A 12,140-nucleotide genomic window follows, 5' to 3' on the forward strand; every position below is an offset into this window, starting at 1 on the left:
GTTTTTCTGAATTCACAGTCCAGGTAGACTCCTCCTGTGTCTGACCAGGAGTTGGGCGGATTTGGGGGGAACCCAGGCCCATCCTCTACTCCGGGTTCCAGCCCAGGGCCCTGTGGAATGCAGCTCTCTAGAGTGCCTCCTGGAACAGCTGTGCGACAGCTACAACTCCCTGGGCTACTTCCCCATGGCCTCCTCCCAACACCTTCTTTATCCTCACTGCAGGACCTTCCTCCTGGTGTCTGATAATGCTTGTACACTTCAGTCCTCCAACAGTCCGTGTTCTCACTCTCAGCTCCTAGTGCCTCTTGCTCGCAGCTCCTCACAGACACACCACAAACTGAAGTGAGCTCCTTTTTAAAACCCAAGTGCCCTGATTAGCCTGCCTTAATTGATTCTAGCAGCTTCTTGATTGGCTGGAGGTGTTGTAATCAGCCTGTCTTAATTGTCTCCAGAAGGTTCCTGATTGTTCTGGAACCTTCCCTGTTACCTTACCCAGGGAAAAGGGACCTACTAAGCCTGGGGCTAATATATCTGACTTTTAAATCTCCTATAGCCATCTGGTCCGACCCTGTCACAATATATTCCCATCTAGACTGTGAGTTTACCCCCTCTTCAATAACAAATTAATTCAGTCTTTTATTGTTTTAAAATATTTTTTTTTACAAGATTAGGCTGAAATGACTGTTTGCATTCCTTTAGAAAGCAATTGTGCAGCTATCATTTATTATTACACCCAAACTATTTCACAGGTAAAAAAAGTTTAGTTAAAAAAGACCAGTCCCACCACAAAAAAAATGGGTATCTACTTTTCTTTTTAAAGGCACCTTATGATTTAGCTTTTAAATAGTTAATTTAAACAAGATATAGTTGGGACTAGCTCTAAATCAAATCCTCCAACAAAGAGCTCCCATGTGTGGATGTATGGGCCTTAAAAGGCAAACAATGTTGTTCTTATCTTTTTTCTTTAACTTTAATATTTAAACAAACACCTTTTTCTAATCTTCCTGTTTTTATACAAAACATATATTGACATGGCTGAACTTTTTTCCCCTGTCTTTGTGTATCTAATGTGATTTTACTGTAGGGCTGTCAATTATTCACACAATTAGCTCAAAAAAATTAATAGTTATTAAAAAATTAATCACAATTAATCGCAGTTTTAATCGCACTGTTAAACAATAGAATACCAATTGAAATGTATTAAATATTTTGGATGTTTTTTCTACATTTTCAAATATATTGATTTCAGTTACAACACAGAATACAAGTGTACAGAACTCACTTTATATTATTTTTGTTACAAACATTTGCACTGTAAAAATGATAAACAAAAGAAATAGTATTATTCAATTCACCTCATACAAGTACCGTAGTGCAATCTCTTTATCGTGAAAGCACAATTTACAAATGTAGAGGTTTTTTTGATACACAACTGCACTAAAAAACAAAACAATGTAAACTTCAGAGCCTACCACTCCACTGAGTACTACTTCTTGTGCAGCCAATTGCTGAGAGAAACAAGTTTGTTCACATTTATATTTGCAGGAGATAATGCTGCTCGCTTCTTATTTACAATGTCACCTGAAAGTGAGAACAGACGTTCGCATGGCACTTTTGTAGCAGGCATTGCAAGGTATTTACGTGCCAAACATGGTATGCTAAATATTTGTATGACCCTTCATTCTTTGGCCACCATTCCAGAGGACATGCTTCCATGCTGATGATACTCATTAAAAAAATAATGTGTTAATTAAATTTGTGACTGAACTCCTTGGGGGAGAATTGTATGTCTCCTGCTCTGTGTTTTACATGCATTCTGCCATACATTTCATGTTACAGCAGTCTCAGATGATGATCCAGCATGCTGTTCATTTTAAGAACACTTTCACTGCAGGTCTGACAAAACGCAAAGAAGGTACCAATGTGACATTTCTAAAGATAGCTACAGCACTTGACCCAAGATTTAAGAATCTGAAGTGCCTTCCAGAATCTGAGCAGGACGGGGTGTGGAGCATACTTTCAAAAGTCTTAAAAGAGAAACACTCTGATGCAGAAACTACAGAACCCAAAAAAGAAAATCAACCTTCGCTGGTGGCATCTGACTCAGATGATGAAAATGAACATGCATTGGTCTGCACTGCTTTGGATCGTTATCAAGCAGAACCCATCATCAGCATGAACACATGTCCTCTGAAATGGTGGCCAAACCATGAAGGGATATATGAATCTTTAGCACATCTGGCACATAAATATCTTGCAACATCAGCTACAACTGTGCCATGCAAACGCCTGTTCTCACTTTCAGGTGACACTGTAAAAAAGAAGTGGGTAGCATTATCTTCTGAAAATGTAAAAGTAAACAAACTTGTTTGTCTGGGCAATTGGCTGAACAAGAAGTAGGACTGAGTGGACTTCTAGGCTCTAAAGTTTTACATTGTTTCATTTTTGAATACAATTTTTTTCGTACATAATTCTACATTTGTTAGTTCAACTTTCATGATAACGAGATTGCACTACAGTACTTGTATTAAGTGAACTAAAAATACTATTTCTTTTATTTTACAGTGTAAATATTTATAAAAAAATAAATATAAAGTGAGCACTGTACATTTTGTATTCTGTAAAAAGAAAAGGAATACTTGGAGTACTTGTGGCACCTTAGAGACTAACAAATTTATCTGAGCATAGGCGAAAGCTTATGCTCAGATAAATTTGTTAGTCTCTAAGGTGCCACAAGTACTCCTTTTCTTTTTGCAGATACAGACTAACATGGCTGCTACTCTGGAACTTTGTATTCTGTGTTGTAATTCAAATCAATATATTTGAAAATGTGAAAAACATCCAAAAATATTTAGATAAATAGTATTCTATTATTGTTTAACAGCGCAATTAATCACGATTAATTTTTTAATAGCTTGACAGCCCTAATTTATTGTAATCAATTATTTCTCTTGTTTTAGGAAAGTCGTATGCGTTAAACCATAATTGCACTGATAGGAAAATCAAAATTAGAAAGAAAAATGAGAATTTTAACAGGATGGGAATTCCCCACTAACTTGGTATATGTGGATTCATAGCATGTTCACCATGCTTTATCTGAGCAACTTAAAAACAAAAAACAAGAAAGGAAACCATGTGGGCGAATCAATGTTGATCTTTGGCTCTCTTTCCTACTCCCTCACATGAAAGGGAAGGGTGTATAATACTTTATTATTAATAAATTTTGTATTTTAGAAGGAAAGTTATAGGGAAGAGATGAATCTTGCATTTTGTCCTGAAAGCAGTGAGATGTGTGGTCATCTTTATCTCTTGTGAAAAGAGATTATAAAGATTATGTTATATCCCATTAAAAGATTACATTTCACTTCCTATGAAATACACAGCACCCACTTTATCCACTTGACTATACTTCCCAGCTAATATTCATGGAAATATACAGGTGCTGTAACAGACACAGCAGGGCTCCTTTGTTGTAATTTTCTGTAGAGAATGAACTATAGGGAAAGTAATGCCCTGGAGGAGTGCATCTTTTTCCTGATGTGTCCTAGGAGGCTTGTCAGTTCAGCCGCCGGTGCCTGGAAAGTGCAGCAGCTCATGGAGTGGCTTAGTAATTTCATCAGTACACTAAATGGTCCACTCATGCAGACCTCTCTGCATTTGATGGGCGTTTGGGGGATGTTTGAGCTACCAAAGCTGAGCCAACTCTTTGGAAAACTTTGTGACTTATTAGTCTCCCAATAAGCTTCATACGGTCTCCCGAAATAGGTCACCATATAGTCTCATTTATGCACTTAATATATTTTTAAAATTTGATTGTCAAGATTAGAAATGTGACCCTGTCCAACAAAAGTTCAGAACAAGGATAGCAAAGCAGTCACTGTGCTTTGCAGGACAGGATTAAAATTCAAAATGATCTGGACAAACTGGAGAAATGGTCTGAAGCAAATAGGATGAAATTCAGTGAGCACACATGCAAAGTACTCCATTTAGGAAGGAAGAATCAGTTGCACACATACAAAATGGGAAATGACTGCCTAGAAAGGAGTGCTGCGGAAAGGGATCTGGGGGTCATAGTGAATCACAAGCTAAATATGAGTCAACTGTGTAACGCTGTTTCAAAAAAAGCAAACATCATTCTGGGATGTATTAGCAGGAGTGTTGTAAGCAAGACACAAGAAGTAATTCTTCCGTGCTACTCTACACTAATTAGGCCTCAGCTGGAGTATTGTGTCCAGTTCTTGGTGCCACATTTCAGGAAAGCTATGGACAAATTCAAGAAAGTCCAGAGAAGAGTAACAAAAATGATTAAAGGTCTAGAAAACATGACCTATGAGGGAAGATTGAAAAAAATTGGGTTTGTTTAGTCTGGAAAAGATAAGACTGAGAGGGGACATGATAACAGTTTTCAAGTAAATAAAAGATTGTTGCAAGGAGGAGGGAGAAAAATTGTTCTTCTTAACCTCTGAGGATAGGACAAGTAGCAATGGGCTTAAATTGCAGCAAGGGAGGTTTAGGTTGGACTTTAGGAAAAACTTCCAAACTGTCAGGTTGGTTAAGCACTGGAATAAATTGCCTAGCGAGGTTGTGGAATCTCTATCATTGGAGATTTTTAAGAGCAGGTTAGAAAAATACCTGTCAGGAATGGTCTAGATAATACTTAGTCCTGCCATGAGCGCAGGGGACTGGACTAGATGACCTCTCGAGGTCCCTTCCAGGCCTATGATTCCTCCTCAAAAAAATCATGTGGCCTTGGTAGATAGAAAGGTTTCTATAATATTGTTGTGAATACTGTTATTGCAGAGGTCTATACTGACACCTGTTGGTGCCTCGGCACCCCTAAGGAGCGAAGGGTAGGAAGACAGTCTTTGAATGAATGTGAAGTTTCCTCAGTTTTGTCAGAAAACAAAAAACTGTTGGGAAAGCCTGTACAACTCCTTTCCACACCCTCTCCCCACCTATATGCCCTGTCCCTTTTCAGGGACCCATCTCACAAGTCTATGGTGGATGACAAAGGTTAAACCCCGAGTTTTGTAACCAGGAGGCTCTCCTCATTGTTACTGCGGAGGCCATCACCCTAGAAGAAGTGTCCACTGCATCAAGTGAAGACTGGAATGATATCTTGGCCACCAAGGGAAGCCTAAACTCCTCCCTTGAATCTTCAGGGACTTTCTCAGTAAATCTGGACACTGCATCCCACTTTACGAAGTCCTATTTACTAATAGCACCTGCTAGTTCGCTATGTGCATCTGGAGAGAAGAGACTGAATTTCCCCCCCAAAACAAATCAAGTCTCTTGAGCTCTTTTTCTTTGGGAGTTGATTTAAATATCCCCTGCTGTGATCTAACATTGGTAGCTGTTACTACTAATGGGTTTGGGGTAAGATGAGAAGACTTGACGTCTTACCTAAGGACATTATAAATCTTGTCAGTGCTCTAGTCTGTAGGAGCTAATAATGAGGTTGGTGTAAGAACATAAGAACGGCCATACTGAGTCAGACCAATGGTCCATCTAGCGCAGTATCCTGTCTTCCAACAGTGGCCAATGCCAGGTGCCCCAGAGGGAATGAACAGAACAGGTAATCATCAAGTGATCCATCCCCTGTTGCTCACTCCTAGCTTCTGACAAACAGAGGCTAGGGACAACATCCCTTCCCATCCTGGCTAGTAGCCATTGATGGACCTATCCTCCATGAATTTATCTAGTTATTTTTTGAACCCTGTTATAGTCTTGGCCTTCACAACATCCTCTGGGAAAGAGTTCCACAGGTTGACTGTACATTGTTTGAAGAAATACTTCTTTTTGTTTCTTTCAAACCTGCGGCCTATTAATTTCATTTGGTGACCCCTAGTTCTTGGGTTATGAGAAGGAGTAAATAACACTTCCTTATTTACTTTCTCCATACCAGTCATGATTTTATAGACCTGCATCATATCTCCCCCTGTCATCTCTTTTCCAAACAGAAAAATCTCAGTCTTGTTAATCTCTCCTCATATAGCAGCCATTCCATACCCCTAATCATTTTTGTTGCCCTTTTCTGAACCTTGTCCAATTCCCATATATCTTTTTGAGATGGGGTGACCACATCTGCACATATGTATTCCACATTAAGTATTCAAGATGTGGGCTACCATGGATTTACATAGAGGCAATATAATATTTTCTGTCTTATTTTCTATCCAATTCTTAATAATTCCAAATATTCTGTTAGCTTTTTTGACTACCGTTGCACATTGAGTGGATGTTTTCAGAGTGATGATTTCAGAGAACTATCCACAATGACTCCAAGATCTCTTTCTTGAGTGGTAACAGCTAATTTAGACCCCATCATTTTCTATGTATACTTGGGATTATGTTTTCCAATGTGCATTACTTTGCATTTATCAACATTGAATTTCATCTGCCCTTTTGTTGCCCAGTCACCCAGTTTTGTGAGATCCTTTTGTAGCTCTTCGCAGTTTGCTTGGGACTTAACTATCTTGAGTAGTTTTGTATGATCTGCAAATTTTGCCCCCTCACTGTTTGCCCCTTTTCCCCTTGTTGGTTCTAGAGAAGCCTCATTAATATGGAAGGCTACTTCCTAGGGCAGCAGCCTGGAGAATGCCTAAAAGCTTGTGTGTGTTCTCTTGCACAAACTCAGCTTGTATGTCCAAAGCCAAAGCCATTCTTCCAAGAAGTTCCTGATGAGAATTAAAATCATCTGGAACCTGAGGAGAAGAGTCCAGGATCATGGGGTCATCAGGCAAGGAGGAAGGAAGGTTAACAGGAGCAGATGGATCCTCCCATGGTAAAATTGGTTCCTCTAGCAACAGTTTCTCCAGAAGAGCCAGTGCTGCAGGAGGAAAAGTGTATTTGAGGAACTTGAAAGGTCTACCTCCATTTTCAGTGGAGAAACCAAAGTCCTGATCCTGCTATTAGTTGCTTATAGGTAGACAGATGTACCCACAGAGCCCCACTGACTTTAATGGGACTCTGAATGGGCACAGCTACTAATTGTGATGGGAAAACAACTAATTACCTTCTAGACATCTAGCTTCTGAGTTTGAAACATCTGGGGTAAAGCTGCTGAAAAATAGAGATAAACATGCATTCATACCTTAATCTAAATGCTTTTAAAGGTCATGAACACTTTTATTAGAATACAGAATTCTGATTTTTGAACAGTAAAACAGAATTACCTAGTACTGTTTAGTTTTACAAATGCAAAAATCTGCAAAAATATTATTCTCTCTCATTTTTAGTTTTTTTTCTGTTGTCCAAAGTCAGATCACTCTTTTTAATAATATTTTTAAAAAATCATAATATGATTCATTATATGCATCCCTTTGCCCCCAGATCCACACAGACATATTATCTAAAGGTGTGGACCTCCATGGACCTAATTCTAATCTTATTGCACTTTGTAAATCAAGAGTAACTCCACAGAAACCAATAGAATTATACCTGTTAAAGATCTGTGAGAGCAGAATGAGCCTTATGTGTTTGAGGGGCAAACAGCAGCGTACACACTTGACATGAAATCTACTATCGTCTAAAGTTTCTTAAGAAATCTCTGTTTGACTTCTTCATTTGTGCTCAAAGATCAAAAGAGGGTGGAGTCAAACCTTCCCCTCAATTTTCAGTATCCTGCCATCTCCAACAGGCAAACCAAAAACAAAAATACAAGTTGTGGAACAAACAATGTTCATGAGTCTATTAACATGTGAAACAAACCATTCTCCATAAAAAAATTATATAAATTTCTATAAATTCTATAAAACGCTATAAAAAAAGACCAACTTACTGATATGTTTTAAATATCCTCCATTTTATTTGTTTATTTCACCATCTACAAGAAGACACAACACAATAAAATTGCATATATAAGTTATGAGATTGCATTGAATGCTTCATGGCTTGCTCTGAAAAATCATGTCACATGCCACCTTTTCAGTTGTGATGTGTTACTGCAGGTTGAAGCTTTATATTCATGTCACTGTTAGGAATACTACATGCCACAAAATGATGCAAACTTTACTGCTTTCCTCAGAAAATTAACCTCTTGGTAACAGAAGAATAAAGAACCCTGAGTTAAAGTCTTGAAAAAATAATGATGCTCATTTTTAAAATACATTTGTGTGCAATTTTTTGTTCAAAATGTTCATTCTGTAAATGATTTGGGATGTCTGGATTTAAGTTGTTTAAAGAGTGTTTTCAACTATTTTATTTTTTAAACAACGCTTTTAAAAAAAATCACTTCTTAAATTCAAAACTGTAGGAACATAGACTGAAGTTCAGTTCATCCTGTTCAAAGTTGCCCATGCCAACAAACTCCTGTGGTACCCCTTGTCTATGTCTGGCAGGTGGGAGAGGGAGCAGTGGTGGAATCTTTGTTCAGAACCACAGCACAAAATGACAGCACCACACTTAAGCAGGGAGGGAGTTGTCTGGCTTGCCAGGGGAAAGTCTATACTGCTGCAGGGGGGAAAGGCTGCAGAAGCAGAGTGGGTCAGTATGGTGACACTGACTCATCCCCCAGGGACCAGAAGGGCAGGGTATTGATAAAGGGCAAGCTCGATGGGAGAAGTCCCTTTTCCCCAAACTGTGTGGAGCCTCACAGTTAACATACTTACGGATCTGGTAAGGATCCTGGAGAATGTATGTCATAGCGGACTGAATGTGGCCTTGTTGAGGGCAGCACTTTTGGTAGCATTTTTTGGAGCTTTCGGGATGAGCGAGCTAGTACCTGGGTCTTGTAGAGACTCTACTGGAAAGGCTTTGGATCTGCGGGCTAGACTCTGGCAGGAGTATGCAGTTATATTAAACTTCCTAAAGTCAAAGACAGATCAAGAAAGCTGTACCAAATTCATTTTCTTACAGGAGGGTGGAGAGTCCGGGGTCTGTCCTGCAGAGACTTTGAGGGCATATATAGTGATACGCCTGGGGAGAGATGGGCCACTCTTTATGCATGATGAGAGGAGTCCCCTCAGATGATATCCGTTTGTTACAGTAGTGAGACAGGGACTGATAAGGTTGGGGCTTTCAACCCAGAAATTTGGTTCCCACTCATTCACGAGTGGGGCAGCAAGAGCAGCAGCACCGTTGGGTATGGGGGCTGGAGCAGTTCAAGCAATTGTGTATTGGTATTCGGAAATATGCAGAAAGTACATGAGATCCCAGGTGGGGAGTCAGCATTAATTTCTGTTGTGTTTTCGTTCCAGCTGTGGGAATACAGGCCATGCAAACAGTGATATGGATCTGAGGGCAGAGTATTGTTTATTGGGCACACAGGCGGATGTCCAGGTTGCTTGAGGGTTTGCAGCTGGGGCTCAGTGATGAAGTAGTGCTGAGCTGGCAAGGAGGGAGGGGCATGTTATGGGACCAGCTGATGCCATTTTTGTACACTGGGCGGGGGGGCGCCTCAGCAAGAACCTGTGGTGCACCTTTAGGGAAATGATTTGGGAATGAGTAAAGGGGTAGCCTTAATGTTTAGAGCTAAGAGGGATTTGAAGCAGATCCTGGAACTTTTTCCAGGAGTAAAAATTGTGTAGTCACACATGCTTAAACGCAAAGTGTGGTGGGGAGACCCTCCCCCAATCGACAAGGCTAGGAGGTATGTGAATAGGGAGGTGGCCAAATTCATGGTGGTATGAATATGAATATGAGAGAGGGGGGTGGTAATTTTACATCCTGACATAGCATTTGGGGCACCAGAATTGTTCCAGGAGGATGGGGTTCACGTTTTTGGCTGACACTAAAGAGGGCATTAGGAGATGTCTGGGAATCCAGCTGGATATCGGAGGGAGATAGCCAAGCTAATTGCTGGCACCTCCTTGTGGCGGATGTCCAGTGCAGGTACTCCATAGGGAGTGGATACAGTGATCAGATAAATGGTTTGATAAAGGATTTAAAGGAGATGTTTGTTAAAGGAGCAGAATGGAGGGGTTGGGATGTCTATGTCTGGCACAGCAGGAAGCCAACCACCCCTCCCTCCTTTATAACTCACCTTAACCTTAATTCGAGGGGGGGCAGGGGATGGTCAGGTCCCAGCAGCAGGTTGGCTGGAGACCAGGATGGAAAGGGAGGGCTGAGGAAAGCATATTATATATAGAGAGAAGTGATGATGAATTTACTTCACTGTACACTTTTATCTTCTGGGTAATCTCAGACAACTAATGATAAAGTTGTCGCCTAATTAAACAATAACCAGTGTCTCCTGTCCTTCTTCCAGTATATCCAGACAAGAGGTCTTCACATCTCCTTCTGCACTGTAAAGGTGAGCTCCAGACCAGCTCTGAACATAACTGGCACAGTGGATAGTATTGGAGCAGGCTGCAGGAGGGGACACTAGATCCAGGCTTACATAGGTTCAGTGGCTGGGAATTTCTAGTTAGGGAATGTTAAAGCGGTTTTGGTCATTATCCAACCTCAGGTGCTTGCAGGATGGATCAAGAATTCCACTCCAATTTTCACATAGCTCTCAGCATGAAAAACAAAACGCACTTTTTTTCAGTGTACATGTTTTGATCTACTCCATTAGATATACAATAAAAAGTATTAAATCAAATAATAGAAACCAAGATGAAAATTTTTGTTTTTCAGTAAAGAAAGCATTCAACAAACTGCTACAGTGTTTGTTTCCCAGTATATAAAGGAAAACTACTATAAAATTACTGTACATTTAATGGCATAAAAAATATCTTAGAATCCGATTCTGCAGCTGTTCTGTCAGTCAGTTGTTAATTAATGCAAAACGGTTTGTGTTTTCCTACACCTTCACTATATTACCAGCATATAACTCATTAATGGAAAGCATTTTTGTATGTATAAAGTTTGAAATTCTTTTCTCTGCAAGTATTCATTGCATAAATGAGATGCTATTATGGCAGGGGCGGCCAACCTGAGGCTGAGAAGGAGCCAGAATTTACCAATGTACATTGCCAAAGAGCCACACTAATATGTCAGCAACCCCCCATCAGCTCCCTGCACTCCAACCTGCAGCGCCTCCTGCCCACCGGCAGCCCCACCAATCAGTGCCTCCCACTCCCTCCCCGCACCTCCCACGATCAGTTGTTACACGGTGTGCAGGAGGTTCTGGTGGGGGGCAGGGGAGTGAGGGCATGCCAGAGCAGGGGGTTGAGCACTCCCCGGAACATTGGAAAGTTAGCATCTATAGAGCTCCAGCCCCGGAGTCTGTGCCTATGCAAGGAGCCGCATATTAACCTATGGAAGAGCCACATGCAGCTCCGGGGCCACAGGTTGGCCACCCCTGTATTATGGTCTTTGTGTATGAAATAATAAGTTACACCAGAGGTTCTCAAACTATGGTCTGTGGACCACCAGTGGTCCGTGAGCTCCATTCAGGTGGTCCGCGGATAGTTTCCTCTAAGTTGCGCGCCTGGGGTGCTGCACACAAGAGAATGAAGGGCCACCCACCTAATTAGTGGAGCCAAGCAGGCATGGCTCCACTAATTAGGTGCCTGGACCCTGGAGAAGATGCACATGTAAGGTGAGGTGGTGGCCTTGGGAGGAATAGATGGGAATACAGTAGGTGGGAGGGGGCAGTGGAGTGAGAAGAGGGGGTGGGGGGAATCTGGGACATACAGGGCTGCGGTGGCCAGAGAAAGAGGCGACTTTCCCCAGCTCCAGGGCTGCCGCAGCAGGGAAGAGAGGCCACCATCGCATTAGAAAGGTAAGACTACTGATATTAAAATATGAATTGCGTGCTTTTATTTGTAGAACAAAAAGCTTTAATTATTATAGGTTTTTTTTATATAGTGCTTTTATCCAAAGCACTTCACAATAGTTAGCTAACAATACAAACAACATTTGGAAAGATCATTAAGTGGTCCACCGAGCCCCTCAGCAATTTTCAAGTGGTCCGTGAAAAAAAAAGTTTGAGAACCACTGAGTTACACAGATGTTCTACAAATTTAACTTTCACCATCAGGCTTGCCTTAGGTGTACTCCTTTCACAAACACAAATTTTCACAGGATTCAAGCTCACACTGCAGTTTGAGTGCTGGGTTTACATTAATGAACAGATGCACACAGCAATCAAGAATAGCCATGGAGAAAATCCCTTTTGCCCTCTGGAAAGACTGCTTACATTCACAGATGGAAATCAAATATGGCCTTTTTTTTAAGAAAGCAAAGATTGTCAC

The 12,140-nt window shown here is 40.8% G+C and overlaps 1 protein-coding gene across 1 annotated transcript in view; it reads right to left on the bottom strand.

The window, feature by feature from the left end:
• ZFPM2 (zinc finger protein, FOG family member 2) overlaps positions 1 to 12,140 on the bottom strand; it is a 429,791-nt gene that overhangs the window by 395,854 nt on the left and 21,797 nt on the right. The gene's annotated exons all lie outside the window — the stretch shown is intronic.

Source organism: Eretmochelys imbricata, chromosome 2, assembly GCF_965152235.1.
Source record: "Eretmochelys imbricata isolate rEreImb1 chromosome 2, rEreImb1.hap1, whole genome shotgun sequence".
NCBI classification, from domain to species: domain Eukaryota; kingdom Metazoa; phylum Chordata; order Testudines; family Cheloniidae; genus Eretmochelys; species Eretmochelys imbricata.